The sequence below is a fragment of the Acipenser ruthenus genome, chromosome 2, assembly GCF_902713425.1.
Source record: "Acipenser ruthenus chromosome 2, fAciRut3.2 maternal haplotype, whole genome shotgun sequence".
Classification (NCBI taxonomy): domain Eukaryota; kingdom Metazoa; phylum Chordata; class Actinopteri; order Acipenseriformes; family Acipenseridae; genus Acipenser; species Acipenser ruthenus.
Genome location: NC_081190.1, coordinates 47122175 through 47138638, shown reverse-complemented (window position 1 = coordinate 47138638; position 16464 = coordinate 47122175).

The window sequence follows — 16464 nt, the reverse complement described above, 5'->3', positions numbered from 1 at the left end:
TCTCTACAAACCTGAATCACTATGGTTAAAATGAATGTCCTAACACGAATTCATTTTATTAGTGCTATGATTCCACCCCCCCCCCCCACCAGATTTAATTTGGACATTTCTGTGGAATAGCATGCACCCACAAATCAAACTGAATACAGTACAGTGCACCCAAATGAACGGTGGCCTAGCAGTCCCACACTTTAAGCTATACAGTTGGGCTTTTCAATTACGTTCACTAAAAATATAATTATAAAAATCCACTGTCTGCAGTTCCCTGGAGAGAAATCGAGGAAGCATTAGTTTCTCCGATTATAATACAAGATATTTTATTTGTAGGTCTCACAAACTAAAAATGTGCACTACACTTTGGTCCTAACGTTGTAAATACAATAAATACTGGAGGGCGGGAGAAAAGCAATGGGGCAAAAATTTAAATGTCACCAACACTCGCCTATCTGGCATAATAGAACGTTCATGTTGAGTAATCAACCCTTTGTTTTCGAACCATGGTCTAAAACAGGCATTAACACACTTGGGCTTATTAGTTTCCAGGATTTGACCTCACTTTTCAATTTACCAGGATCAACTTTTTTCTTATATCTTAGGCTGCTTTGCGTGCTTATGGGGTTCCCTGGGGGTCAGAACTTAAAGTGCATCCTATAATAGACTGGGTCTCAGGAACTACCTCTAGGGGGCTGGTCTCTGCGATATACTCACATCTGCTAAATGTGTCAAAAAATCTAATCATCAGCTAATTAATTTCAAATTGTGCCACAGAACATACTGGATGTCTCATAAGAGTTATCGTGTGTGAATCACCTCTTACCCACTTTAACCTCTGTTTTCTTAAAACACATGGCCATGTCCAGAGGTTAGTTCTTTTGGGGGCCAAGTGACATATATACTGTCCTACATAATTGGGAGAGACTTGCCATGAGACCCAGTGGTACTACTACTTAATGATGATTAGAGACTTCAAATGCTTGAGTGCCAGCAGAAAATTTGGCTTGCTGGATTGACAGAGGCAAAGCAGCTGATAGTACAGTGCTCCTCTACGGAGACTACCTATGTGGCAGTGGTTGTCATATTTCAATGATATAGTGAATATAGTTGGAGCTATCTACTGCCAACTTGGAGGGGAGCAGCGGCTGAGATAACCAAGCTATTGACTGCTGCTTAATTGTCATTGGGACGGTTAGGAAATGTGGGGATTGTCAGGATGTTTTTCATACAAGGGGAGTGTGAGTAGTTTGCAATTTCATTTATGTGCAAAACATCCCTTTGCTGAGGCAAGGCCATCTTCAAGCAACGAAGGAAAACATCAGGAACGTCCAGCCGTGCCACAACTCAGAAGCAAACTACACTGGGGTGCTTCAGTGAGAAACCAGTACTTCAAAATAAAAAGCCTTAACAAATTCACTTGCAGTGTGGATTGTGGCCAGCGGTCGACCAATTCATGTAATTGTAAACAAAGGGCAAGAAAAAGTTCTTCAAATCGCTCTTGGTTCAAATAATTACAGACTTCCCTCAAGAAACACAATAGCAGTGCATATTAAACAATGTAAGTTCAAGAGAGAACGGAAATTGAGGATGACCTTAAAAAAGCAGAGATATTGAGTTTGACTAGTGACTTCTGGACATCTGTGGCTAATCACACTTATTTGGGTGTCACCAGGCATTGGATTGATGAGGAGTGGAATTTTCGTAGTGCCACTCTACAAGTGAAAATGTGACAGGATTTCAGGATGTTGTTTTAGAGTGAAAACTGGTAGGCAGAATTGAAGCAATATGTACTGACAATGCACAAAATATTACTCATCTGAGGAATTAGCTCATCTGAGGAATGTACAACAGAGTTTGGGGGTTGGAGAATGTATCTATTGTGCGCTGGGGTGAGGTTTTGGGTTACATGTGCCTTACAATGTGAAACCTGGCACAGTTGGAAAATGCAGGAGAGTGGCTGACACACGCCAACTGTCCAGAGATAATAGTTAAGTATTTTACTTTATCTGTCAGGGCTAATTCATAAACTCTAGTAGCACTGGATTTCTCTGTATAATGTTACCTATATGTAATAATAAAACCTGATTACTGTGATTTTAAATTGTTAGTCGTGTCTAGTAACTTTTACTCTCAATAGACATTAAGAAAATATTAGACCTTGTTTTCTTACAAATTGGCAACCACAAAGGGACATGAGACATAAAAAGTCTAGCATAGCGGCTATTCAATTTCATTAAACAGTATGGAGTGAGCAGGGAACAGGTTTTTAGAACTGACTAGCAGCGAATTACATATAGAGAACCTATTGGTAAATAAGGATTATAACCTAATTCAATCAATTAATCTGTCAATCTTTATTTTATATAGTGCCTGGACCACCATCACAAAGTGCTTTACAAGATGCAGTAACAACAAGAAAATCCATAATACTTTAAATACAGAGAAATGCATAATACATGATATACAGTAAAAAAAATACTACACTACTATAGGTAGAGAAGGCTGTGTGGTCCAGTGGTTAAAGCAAAGGGCTTGTAACCAGGAGGTCCCCGGTTCAAATCCCACCTCAGACACTCACTCATTGTGTGACCCTGAGCAAGTCACTTAACCTCCTTGTGCTCCGTCTTTCGGGTGAGACGTAGTTGTAAGTGACTCTGCAGCTGATGCATAGTTCACACACCCTAGTCTCTGTAAGTCGCCTTGGATAAAGGCGTCTGCTAAATAAACAAATAATAATAGAGAAATAATGTTGGTTTTACGAACACTGATAAAGCATGTAGCGGGAGAATGAACTGGTAATGTAAAGAGTGACTAAAGAGAGCTGTGAGGGGGTATGGTGCCACAGTTTTGAGTACATTACCATATGAGTAGAAAAGTTGGGAGTTGTTATTGCCGTGAGGGATGGAGTGACAGACAGCATCTGGACATAATCAATAGCACACAACTTAATCTGAAAGAACGGGGACAGACAATATATTTTGGCGTAGTTGTTTTTTGCCATTAAGGAAAATGGGAAAAATTATAGCAAAGTATATTAAGAAAGTGTGGCAAAGTGGCTGCTGATTAAGACCAGATGCAGAGGTGATGCAGTGCAGAAACAATTACACGTGAAAACTGTAATCCAATTTGGAAAATGTTCTTTTCATTTTTACACAAATCCTGGTCTGGCGACCAAACAATAACCCTCTGGCAATACACCCCTGGAGTAAAGCTCGACAGGAGAATAATAACGATTTGTAAACACAAACAAATAATAACACGTTATCCGCTCCCACAATACTACGAACACAAATCACCGGTCCGGGTGCGTGCAGTCGTGCTCAAGGTGGGTGATAACAAATAACAGTGACTGTGGTGTTGTTGTTCCGGGTAGTGCTGGCCCAAGGCGACAGCTTCGGAGACGTGTTAGCCGTCTAGTGAATTTACAAACAAAAGACAATTACTAACAGTGCTACAAACAAACAAAAAACACACAAATATTTATTATTTATTTTTGGGAACTCTCCCGGTCCTTCCAGTTCTGTGCGTCTCTGAAACCAAGTGAAGGAACCGATTACAAGTCTCTGTCCCCTTTTTATGCTGTCACGCATGACCCCTTGGTAAACTAATGCAGCTGCCTTACATTCAGTGGCTGCTACATTCTTTACCTTCCGGGTCAATACGTTCTTGCAACAGAGACTCACCTTCTTCCAGACTGGCCAACTCCCGACCCGGGATAGAACTGTCAGTCCAGCCCGTCAAAAGAACTCTGTCCTCTCTGCTTAGCGCCCTCACAGGTCAGGAGGGAGATTTACAACCAGAACTCATTATATTTCTGTCACAGAAAGATAGAAAAAAAGAAGACATTCTTTTGGGCATGGGGCATAGAAACAATCCGAGCGATTGGGCTCAGCTCCAATTTGAGAAAACAGAAACGTAGCTATCCAGGGTTCATACACTTCTTCAACATCAAAATTCCAAACTTTTTCCAGACTTCCATTTGTTTTCCCCAGACTTGTGTTTTAGTTAGTTTCTACTAGTTTTTCAATTGTTCTCCAAATAGGTGGGCAGCCACAGAGTATTATAGCTTTTTGATCCAGAGCAGAAGTTGCTCCTGGTTCTCTAAAAGTATTTGTCAGAATCTGGAGGTGCATATCTAGCAAGAGACAATGCAGGTATGCAAAAAAGAAGTAAGATACAATCTAAGAAATGTCCAATATTTGAGAACTATGTTGCATTATTTACAAAAATAATAGAAAAAGTTTTATACTGCAAATATACTTGTGCCAAAATAGGATAGTATAATGGTACCAATAGTATACTAAAACCAGACAATTTTGGCACAAGTATACTTGCAGTATATTACTTTTTTGTAAGGGATGATATTGGATTCTGATCCAAACATCTTTATACCCTCTGTTAAATATTGAACACTATGGGAGGTGAAAAATAACAAAAATGAAATAACAAATGTGAACGCATTATATATTAAAATGTGCAAGTATCGTACATTAAACATACAAGTCAAATACTAAATACAGTACACCATCGCTATAACAACCCTGTTTGGGTCCAAAGCCTTTTGTTTGCTATAGTAAAAGGACAATCCAAAACGAACAATAGAAGCTGCTGGAGTAAGTTAAGGAAGTCACCTTAATAAAGGTATCAGCTACATTTTAAATAATATTAGTACTGTTTTAATTCTTTGATTTTCTTTATTATTACAGTATTTGTCACTACTACCACTAACAATAATAATAGCAATGAGATTGTGAATAAAAGTAGAATTACAAGTACAGTACTGTAACAGAAATATAATGGGTTTTGGTTCTCCCGACCTGTGAGGGCACTAAGCAGTGAAAGGGAAAGGCTTTAGACAGGCTGGCCTGACAGTTCTTTCCCTAGTACGGGAAGTCGGTCAGTCTGGAAGAAGGAGAGACTCCGTTGCAGGAATGTATTGACCCGGAAGGGAAACAAGGTGGCAGCTGCAGACAGTAAAGGCAGCTGCAATCGTTTACCAAGAGGTCATGTGGAATGGCATAAAGGGGCCAGAGAATCGTAAATCTTTTCCTTAGCTTGGTTCAGAGAAGCACGGAACTGGAAGGACCGGGAGAGTTCCCAAAATAATTTAAAAAATAATTTGCGAGTGTTTTGTTTGTTTGTAGCACTGTTAGTAATTGTCTTTTGTTTGTAAATTCACTAGACGGCTAACACGTCTCTGGAGCTGTCGCCTTGGGCCAGCACTACCCAGAACAACAACACCACAGTCACTGTTATTTGTTATCACCCACCTCGAGCACTACTGCACGCACCCGGACTGGTGATTGTGTTAGTATTATTCTGGGCGCAGATAACGTGTTATTATTTGTTTTGTTTTACAAATCATTATTATCATTTTCCTGCCAAGCTTTACACATTGGGGTGTATTGCCAGAGGATTATTGTTTGGTCGCCAGACCGGGATTTGTATAAAATAAAGATCCCTTTTCCAAATCGGATTACAGTTTCCATTTGTGATTATTTCTGCACTGCATCACCTCTGCACCTGTTCTACTCAGCAGCCACTTTGCCACAAGTACCTATTTGTGGCGTGCTGCATCCAGTATTCTGGCTATATCCTATTCATTGAAGAACACAGTACAATCCCCCCCCCAGTATTTAATCATATAATGAAGGCCATATAGCGAGGATGTAAGTAGTACACTCGGCTGACGGTTTGGACCTGAGACTGTTGCTGCACTCGATACTGTAAGTTACAAGCAAGCACCATACATTTAAAATAAAATCACCAGTACATTTTTTTAATCACAATAAAGAAATGAAAAAAAGTGATTTTAACATGCTACATTTATACACACCATAGGGGTTACAGAAAGCTTTTTTTTCAGTCAGTGATAATAACTATCGTATTCATTTTTTTTTCCTGGGTTGGGAAATAAAGTTAACAAGAAGATAACAAAATGTGAATCTTGGTGAGCAGAATACAGTAGCTTGTAATTCCAGTCTGTAACTTTATTTAAAAAATCATAGCCTTCAATATAAATGTATATTTTTTGGCTGTCGTAGTGTCCATTTTTTCCCTTCGTTTCACTGGAGCAGATAGAGTCATATGACATATACCAGTGCGCTGACTGGACAGGATTGCTTGAGTTGTCAGGACGTTGTCAGGGGTGTTACACTGGGCAATCCTCGCAGGATTTGGTTGCAAGCAATATAGTTGCCACTAGTAAATTGCCTAGACAGTTGCCGCAAGAGCTGCTGACCCGCTTTCGAGATCAATTATTATTAATAATAAAAAATAATCGCTGAATTATTTTCATTCTCCCATGATACTATAAAATTCCAGACATTTTAAAGACTTTCATAATGGAGACATGGTTTTTCAAACATTTACAAGCCCTGAAAATCAGTTTGGCATTTTTCCATACTTTTTCCAGACTTCCAGACTAGCGTACAAACCCTGCTATCACACTGCTGAGCTTGCAGACAAGTCACAAAGTGCAGTTAAAAAAGATTAAACAACAAAATAACCGGTTACAAGGCCATGTTAAAAGTCTTACAGAGGGAATAAAAGATTTCCATTACACGAGAGTAGATGTTAAATCTTCATGCTGATTTGAACTCGGCTCTCGCCAAGATAAGCACCAACTAAGACGCAGCTTTACAGTAAACTAATGTGATCCATCTGTGTCTCCATCCATTTGCATTTCCTTCCACTGGAAAAAAAAGAATCTCACTGATGCAACACTTAATGCTGACATCCAATTACATTTTAGAAAGAAATTGAAAGAGCAAATGAATGATGCACAGGGAGCCATTAGGGCTGCTGATAGCAAAGAAAAAGTGTATCACACACAGTGGTAAAAAGGTAAAAAAAATACCGGAGCTGCACACACAACAGATAGTGCCTGCACTTTTAAAATCAGAGGAAGAATGGGCTCAGACCCGAGATACAGCTCTGCCTATAGCCGAGTGTGGTGCTTCGGTGAGATGAGTGGAACCGATTGGTTGTCACTGCTGCCACACGAGGCCTGCAGCGCACATTTACCGGTGCGTCTGTGTCTCTGTCATACACACACCACAGCCTTGCAGCTCTTAAACCTGTTTCTCTCATTCTTGGCACACACACACTTTATTTGTATTACCATTTCTATAATGGATCCTGACTTATTGAGCCATACGGTATTGTAGTTGATCTGCTAAATTAGTAATTGCAGCCAGGGTAGGTAGTACTTTTATTTCTGTATGCGCTATTGAGAAACATGAACTTTTGAATAATGTTCCTATTAAACACTCATAACTTTTCTTTTCTACTTTTATTTGGATATGCTTTGGGAGTCTTCCCACAAGAAAGATAAGGGGTAGAAAGAAATGTAACTATGGCTACACTGATAAGCAAGCCTGCTTCAGGTCTGAATTCCCAGGTGCTGTGGAGCAGCTCATTTACTGTAGTTATTGTGATGTCACTTCGAGCACTACTTTGGTTCTTGAACAGACAACCCTGGGGAGGCTAACAGGGAGATATATAGATGATTCAATCCCTAAAGTGCATAGTTTGTGTACTGGCTTACAGTGTGATGCCTTTAGACAACTTTAATCAAGAATAATCACACAGACCCATTCAATTTGACGTTTCAACAATTTAGAGCATTATTAGTACTCTTTCGGTTTATTAAATGCTTAAAAATGGATCAAGTGGTTACAGACCACATCAGATCCCAGCTGATAGGCAATCTCGGTGGTCCAGTACCTTGTACAAACCTAACAGTGTTAATACTTCAAACAATTATGGTTATAACATATTTTGCCCTTGGACTAGACAAAATGCTAATAAACGCCCACTGCTAAAAATCCTAAAGCATCTAATATGTCACTCTTTAAAGCTAAAATATAATTCCTATCCCTTATAGCAATGCTCCAATATAAGTGAGATGTAAATTCAAGATTATGCTTACCTCCTGATATATAGAAGTGTAGTGTAGAAGTATAGACAAGAGCTGTCTTCGAAGGCAGAGGCTTCTAAATACTACCAAAAAGCAACTAGCTTTTTCAGAGATCTTCAGAGACTGGACCAAACAGCTTTTTTTACAATGGCAGCATTATAACAACATTATAATACTTGTGCAGGCATATCACTTTTTAGAAATTATTTTTTGTGTGATAGATTTCAGAGCAGACACACTTCAAACCTTCATCAATGCTAACGTTTTTATCTAGCACATATACATCAGAAAACTTGCAGCGCACATTTTCAATCACGTCATATACAGTATCTTCCCCAGTATCAGGCACAGGTTTATAGCGCTGTTATAGGAATTATTATCTGTGAAGTGTAGGTACAATAAATAAATAGGTCGTTTTGACCAGTAGCAAACCTGACAAGGATTCCTTACAACTTGTAACACCAAAAAAAAAATAATAATAAAAAAACTCCTCGTTTTATTCTCTGTAGCTACATAGGCATCCATTTTTCGGTCTGTCAAGCAAATTTCTTAGGGACTGCTGCCATCTGCCAGTGAAAGTCAAAACTGCAGACAACTTTACTATTGTCAACTTATTCATTAACTAAAGCATGTTAAAAAGATGTGTTAAACTTTGCAGATGCACATATAAGTGCCTGCACGCTATTCTCACGGGAGTGACAAATTTGGACTCGTTTGTGCTCCACGTGGAAATTGCGGGATAAGCAGCTGGGTGGTTAATTAAATCTATTGGATATGATCTCATGTCCTTTACCTTTCTAATCTTTAAAATATGTGAAGTAATCTTTGAACTGATAACATATTTTCCGGTACCATAAAGTTCTTATCACTTATTAAGACACATAATATATAGAGAGAGATATATAGAGAGAGACTTTTTTTATACATATAACACCAGCTCTGTTTAATTATTCCAGCCTTGGTCTAAAATATATTTCCTTCTTTACAGTAAAAACCCACTTCTCAGTGTGTATTTAATAAACCTCTTTCTTTTCATTTTACAAGTGTGTTTAACAGACTTAGTTCCTCTAGCTAAAATCCCCTGCTTCAACAGACCTTTGATAATTTATAGATAACGACTCGAAGAGGCCCACTTTCTAACCAGAGTTACTTTTTAATTAATAGGAAACTCTACTGTAACCACTTTCCCAAATCTATTACATTAGATCATACTTTTGCTAGATTCAAAAGACTGCTCAGACTGGTATCTCTACAGATAAGAAGAGGTCCACATCTTAATTTCAAGCAACTACCAAGCTCTCATTAATTTTATGGATAACATAATGATGTAATAAGGGCAAGATCATTTTCTTGTTTTCTTGTACTATGCAGTACTTCTCATTTGTGAAAAATAACAGTTTATACAGAGCAAAAACCTTGAGCCGAAGACAACGTCTAACCAGCCTAATGCCTAAAAATCTAATGCTGCCTCGCTCATGCAGGCGAAAACCGAGGGGCCTTTTTCAGTACATTTACTGATAAGAGCTTGTAGCTTCATGCATCTACCAATGGTTTTTAATTAGGTCACAGTTTTGCACTGAATTGTCTCATTTTTAGACTTAACAGTTTTCTGTTATAATACAGTACTTCTGTTTTCTATTACAGTAAAACATAAATAGATGCAAATACTTATTTTAGTTCAAATGTCCTATTTCGATTTTTACCCAAACATATACCCCAGAGGTTGTTTTTCTTCTGATAAATTGCAATACCTAAGAGGCTTCTGTGTTTTTGGTTCACAAAGTACTTTCTAATTAAAGTTACTGCTTTTTCTGATAAGAACTTTCATTGTGAGCATTTTCTCAAGCCAATTAAATGAGATCCTTATTTCTTCCTTCACAGTTTTTCTGTTACAATACTTGTTTACTATTACAGCAAAACCGTAAAACACTTACACTGCACAAAAAATATGGGTTAACAATAGAGTAAACATATTGTAAACACATACAAACATATGGTTTCATAAGTTTGCAAAGGGTGCAAACAGTTTGGAAAATTAATGTTTACAAATGGTTTACAGAGACTAGAAACCAAATGAAGGTCTTCATGTCCATTTTGACATCAGGTTTACACATTTGTAAAACATTGGTTTACAATCTGTGTAAACATTAGCGCATATCCCGTTTACAAAGATTTACATGATTTAAAGTAAACCAGTTTTGGTTGTTTAAATAAGGTTTACAAAAAGCAGGTAAACTTATTGTGCAGTACAGTTTACAAGATTGCAAACATGTTTTTGTGAATGGTTTACACATACCTTTTAGGAGCAGGTAAACATATGTGCAATACAGTTCACAAGATTGCAAACTTGTGTTTAGACAAAAGTTCACACCATTTAAACACCATTGTGTTAACATAAACATATTTCAAATAATAACAGACACTTTTATTGTATTTCAAATACACTTTATTAGTGTTAAAAAAACACTAAAAGAACATTTAAACAATATTAAATAACATTTAGGATTTTAGAAAAACCTTGCCAAATAAAAGTAGTAAAAAAGGTGAAATACAAATGTGGTTGCATTAAACAGAAAAGTTAGTTGTTGCAGTTGTAGCAGTTATACAATTTAACTCAAAATTGAGTTTACAGGAAACATTTTTTTCCCCAATACTTTTTTTTATTATTAAATCGAATTAGCCAACCATGAGAATTAGTCAGGTAAATCTGGCCTATTATACTTTGAAAAAGAACCTCTTTTTCGAGGAAGTTTGCACTTTCTTTTCTTTTTGATCATGCTGTATGCTATATCAAATGCCCTTTTGTACTCTCTAAACCTTCCTGATTCCCACTTCCGTGGTCTGACCACCTTCACAGCCATTTGTTCTCCCTGATTAAATGGATTGTCTTCCTCCCCAGACTCCTCAGTGCTCATCGTCACTTCCACAAGAAGAACTTGAAGCGCATTTGCCATGGTTTTCTTGTCCACCTCTGACAACGAGGAGTGAGGGACCCCTTGTATACGACATTGGCATTTCTAAAAAAAAAAAAAGACAACAAGCAACTGAAGAATACACCTTTTAGTAATGATTGGGGGCCTAGCTCTGGGGTTCTAGATGTTCTTAAATGCATTCTGAGCTGTTTTGGACTGTCATATGTGCCACGATATATATTTGACAGTCTTTATGGCATAATCCAAACCTGGGAAATACCATTTAATTGGAATTCCAACAGGAATTCCAACAAACTTTCACACATGATTTTATGTCAAAAGTGGTAGATAAAGAGCGTATAATTCAGTAACAATTGTGGTCAACATTAAAAAAAATACTACATTAAAAGAAAGGAATATCTGACAGCATTGTTTGCGCATACTCTGCTTCAAATATATTATGTAAAGCAAATATTTTTTACTATTGTCGTTTACTTGTTCAATGTAATGTTTACCAGTACCAGTAAACATTACAATAACAATATCAGTACAGCCAAATATGGCTGGTATTCATGGAAGGAGGACAACTTACATCTGTCTGGCTTTTCCTCCGACGAGCCTCCAGCTGTCTGCGCTCCCATTTGTCTTTTTCATTGTCTTGTCTGCGGATATTTTGCCAATAGTTCTTTATGGCCACTAATAAAAATAATAATAATAAAAATTATCACATATATATTTTCTATATGTGTAGTTTATGAAAGGGGATTCCAAGCTGCTGATCTGAAAAAATGTGACCACACTAAAATAAAGAAAAAAATAATGCAACCCTTTAACTTGGACAAATTAAAATAAAACCTAAAATAAAAATACATTTAAATAAAACATGGTACATTATATAGACTAATGAAAAGAACTGCAGATATACCAGTTTCATGATATTGGCAGGTGCATCAGTTTTAACAGTTTTTTCAAGTGTTGTTTTTGTAATTCTGGGGTTTCATTTGTCAAAATCTATATAATTCAATTATCAAAGTTTAGTGTGCCAATATTTTACAAAACTGTAAAGTATGCTGAACATTGGAGCATTAAAAAAAATAATAATATGAATAATTGATAAAAAAAATTTTTTAAAAAAATTAAGATTAGTTTTTTAGCCCGATCTACATAGTTATTTGAAAATGGCCAAATTACACTTTTTAACTCACCACTTATTTCTTCATTGGAGACGTCTGGATTCCCCCCTTTCACGTATTCTTTCATTTTCTTTGTTAGGGTTAATTTTTTTGAACTGAGGATATTACAGAAAAAGAATATAAACACCAATGAGTTTCCTGATTGTGTTCTATAAAGGGGGGGGGGGGGCAGTAAACATTTTACCAAACATAGGCTGGTAGGATGTAAAGAATAATACATATATAAAGATATATGTTTCAGATTGCTAATGAATTGAATGAACAATTCAACCATTTCAACCATAGGGCTTTATTTAGACTTTTGGTTGAAACCTCCCCAAAATGCTCTATGGAGACGTGAATACAAGAGAAACATCAGCTTTATCAAATGGACATCTTGCATCTGATCATTACTATGGAATAAATGTGTGCTTTAATAAAATTTACTAAAGTTTACTTTTGAGTGCTCACACCAGTGCTTTCACCAGTCTGATTGTTGAAGTCTTCTTGGGTAACAACCTGATTTTTTTATAGTATATAATATATTTTATAGTAAATAAATGTGGAACACCGACTCGGACTCACCGCAGAAAGGGCATGCGGGGTCCGAGTCGCTGAAGTGACACAGGACCTCTCCTGACGCGAGCGCTCCGTGTAGCACCCTCCATCCCAGGTCCCCAGCACCTCTGGGGACCAGCGGGGAGTACAAAGCCTCCCACTGGGGACTCTCGCCCTCCGGGGGTTGGAGGGGCTCCCGCCAAGCGGTGTCTCGGCGGGAGACGAGGACGAGGAAGTGGAGGGTGTGGAGCGCCATCGCGTACAGGGTCCTCCTCGACACGGAACGAAGGGGGGTCGAGGAGAACTGCGAGATCCTGCTCAGGTGATTCTCGAGGGGAGGCTGAGGGGGGTCCCTGTAAAAGACCGGCAGCTCGGGGAGACGGATCCCCGGGAGGTTGAGCCAGAACAGCTGCCGGTCGTAGCCCAAGCGGTGCAGCTGGCGCAGGAGGAGGGAGGCCAGCGCGCACCACTGCGGGGCCGGGTCTGCGTACAGGTATCTCTGCAGGGTCTGGAGGGTGTTCACCTGAGTCCTGATGCACACCAACCCTTGTCCTCCCTCGGCCAGAGGGAGGCTCAGCACCCCCGCAGAGAACCAATGCTTTCCGGCCCAGAAGAAGTCCGTCAGCTTCCTCTGGACCCTGGCCATAAACTCAGGGGGCGGGCTCAGGATGGTGAGTCGATGCCAGAGCATCGACACCACCAGTTGGTTGATGACCAGAGCCCTGCCCCTGAAGGAAAGCACTTTCAGCAGACCCGACCACGACCTCAGTCTCGCAGCAACCTTGTCCTCCAACTCCACCCAGTTGGCTGCGACCGAGGTCTTCCACCTGCCAGGGGCCTACCAACAACCCGGAGCATTTGGTCCAGTTGATCCTGGCAGAGGACACGGCAGAGTAAACGCTCTGGCAGCTCCGCATCCTCTCCAGATCGACCAGATCGGAGGCCACTAGGAGCATGTCGTCGGCGTAAGCCGACAGGACCACCCTCGTGTCTGGCGCGCCGAGCGCCATCCCCGTGAGCCTCCCGCAAAGGAGGCAGAGGAAGGGCTCGATGTACAGTGCGTACAATTGTCCGGACAGAGGGCAGCCTTGACGTACTCCTCTCCTGAACGCGAGGGGCGCGGTCAGGGACCAGTTCACCTTCAAAAGGCACTCGGCAGAGGCGTACAGCATTCGGAAGAGGCCGACGAACTTCGGCCCGAATCCGAATGCTCGCAGGGTTCCAAAGAGATACTCGTGATCCACCCGGTCGAACGCCTTCTCTTGGTCGAGAGACAAGAAGGCGACCGACCGACCGGTCCCCTTGCAGTAGTGCAGCAGGTCCCGAACCAGGAAGATGTTGTCGAAGATCGTCCGGTTCGGGACCGTGTAGGACTGGTCGGGGTGGATCACGTCTGCCAGCACGGACTTGAGCCTCAGGGAGGCAGCCTTGGCCACGATTTTGTAGTCCGTGCACGGCAGCGAGACCGGGCGCCAGTTCTTAAGGCAGCGGAGATCACCCTTCTTGGGCAGCAGCGTGATCACCGCTCGCCTCATCGCAAGGGGCATCTCCCCGTTCTCATAGGCTTCCGCCAGGACCCGCGCAAAGGCGGGCCCCAGCAAGTCCCAAAACTTTCTGAAGAACTCCACGGTCAGCCCGTCGATACCTGGCAATTTGTTGTAGGGCATCAGACTAAGAGCGCCAGAGAGCTCGGCCAGGGTCAGTCGGCCCTCGAACTCTTCCCTGACGCCCTCGCCGACCGTGGGAAGCCCGTCCCAAAGAACCCTGCACGCGTCGGAGTCGACGGGATCCGGAGAGAAGAGGTCAGAGTAAAAGGCTCTGGCCCTCTCGTTCACGCTCTCCGGATCCGTCAGAAGGGAGCCGTCATCTGCCAGAAGGCAGGTGATGTTCCTGTGGTCTCCCTTCTTTTTTTCCATAGAAGAAGTGTGAGCCGAGGTCCATCTCCCGAAGGAACTGGATCCGCGAGCGCACCAACGCCTCCCGGGACCGCTGGAGCTGCAGGTCCCGCAGGGTGCTCTTCTTCTCTTCGTACGCGCTCTGCTCGAGTTGGTCCCCGCGAGCCAGGCGGCTCTCCAGATCGAGCAGCTCCCTTTCCAGCCGCTCGATCCTTGAGTCCCTCCGCCTGTTCATGCCCCTCGTGTACTCCTGACAGAAGATCTTGATCTGCGCTTTCCCCACGTCCCACCACTGACGCCACGTGGGGAAGCGAGATCGTCTGCCGTGCCAGACCGTCAAAAGTCCCGGAAAGACTGCTCAAAGCGCTCGTCCTCCAACAAGGCGTTGTTAAAGTGCCAGTAGTCGGAAGAGCGAACGCAGTGAGCGTGGTTCCTGGTGACGTAGAACCTGTTGATCAGGGACTGAGACACCCGCCCCTCCCTCACCCTGGTGAAGGTGAAGGCGGGGACGTCTGGGTGATGCCAACGCCAGATGTCGACCAGAGAGAGCTGAGCAGTCAGCTCTCTCAGTGCTGCCGACGAGAGAGGGTAGTGTTCTTGCCCCCCCCCCCCCCACCCTGTCCGCGGCCTCGAGGGTGCAGTTGAAATCACCCCCGAGGACCACGCACTCGTCGGCGCTGATGTTGTTCATATAGGTCGACATCCGGCGAAAGAACTGGACCGGACCCGTGGACGGCGCGTACACGTTCACCAGGTGAACGAACCTGTCGCCGTCCCGGATCCGGTGGTGTAACAGACGGCCCGGCACGACTACCACATCGAGTACCGTGGGAAGAAAGGACCCGGAGAAGAGCGTCGCCACACCACAAGAGGTGCCGGTGAGATGGCTGAACGACACTCTCCCCCCCACTCCAGAAGCCAGTTGGCTTCCGCCTCTGGGGTCGTGTGGGTTTCCTGCAGCAAGCACACAGAGTAACCCCCTTTTTTCAGGTAGGCGATTACCTGGGCCCTGCGGAAAGGGTCCCTACACCCGTTGACGTTCACAGAACCAATGTGATACATGATCTTCTGTCAGGAGTTGTCGGTGACGCTCACGGGAGATCCTGAGTTCTCCCGAAGCTCACCAACTGGTCGTGTAACTTGCGGGCCCGAATGTGCACGTTCGAGCCCGAAGTTTTATTGGCGTGGCTGGCCCTGAGGAAGGACGTCACAGACTGTAAGATCCTCTGGAAGTCCCCCCATTTGTCCAGGGCCAGCATTACCTTGTCCCTGCGGTGGACAGTGGCCTCCAAGAATTCGTGGAGCTTCACCCCAGGGATGTCAGGGAGAGAAATGGACGGAACCTCCGAGCCCACGCTGCCTGTGGACTCGGTATCCTCCTCCCTATCCATCGCCCCCCTCGCGATGGTAAAGCACAACGCACTCCCTTTGGTGGGTGAGCGCATTGTGCCTTATCTTGAGCTTCACCGGTCCTCCCTGCGCCCCACCCCCAGGGGACGCGGCGGGAGAGACCGGCGGAGGGACCCTCGCGGGGACCGTCTGCACCCTGGATTTCGGGGGCGCAGACGGGCGCTCGGCGTACGCCGCCGAGCCAGATGGATTGGTCCCCGCTCTGGGTCCCTCCTTTGAGGTCTGAAGCACGGTCTCAGGCACGTCCTCTTTCCTCGAAGGAAGGGGATCCACCCTCTCGGGTCCTTCCCCTCCCTCCCCTAGAGAAAGGGGATACACCCTTTCGGGTCCTTCCCCTCCCTCCACGTCAGTCACCGGGACCGCCTCGGGCGATGTTTCCCCCCCACCCCCGATGGCCGCGCAAGGGCCGGAGCCCTCGTCGCTGCCGGAAAGGGAAGCCCGAGGCGGTTGTTCTTCCAGGGGCTCCTCCCGCGCCCCCTCGGTGACTGGAACCGGCCCCTCGATGCTGGGTCGGGGACCGGTTTCTTGGCCCTGTTGCACTTCGGGGAGGGGATCTACCTCGAGGGCACCACCTTCTGCCCTCTCGGGTTCTTCCCCTCCCT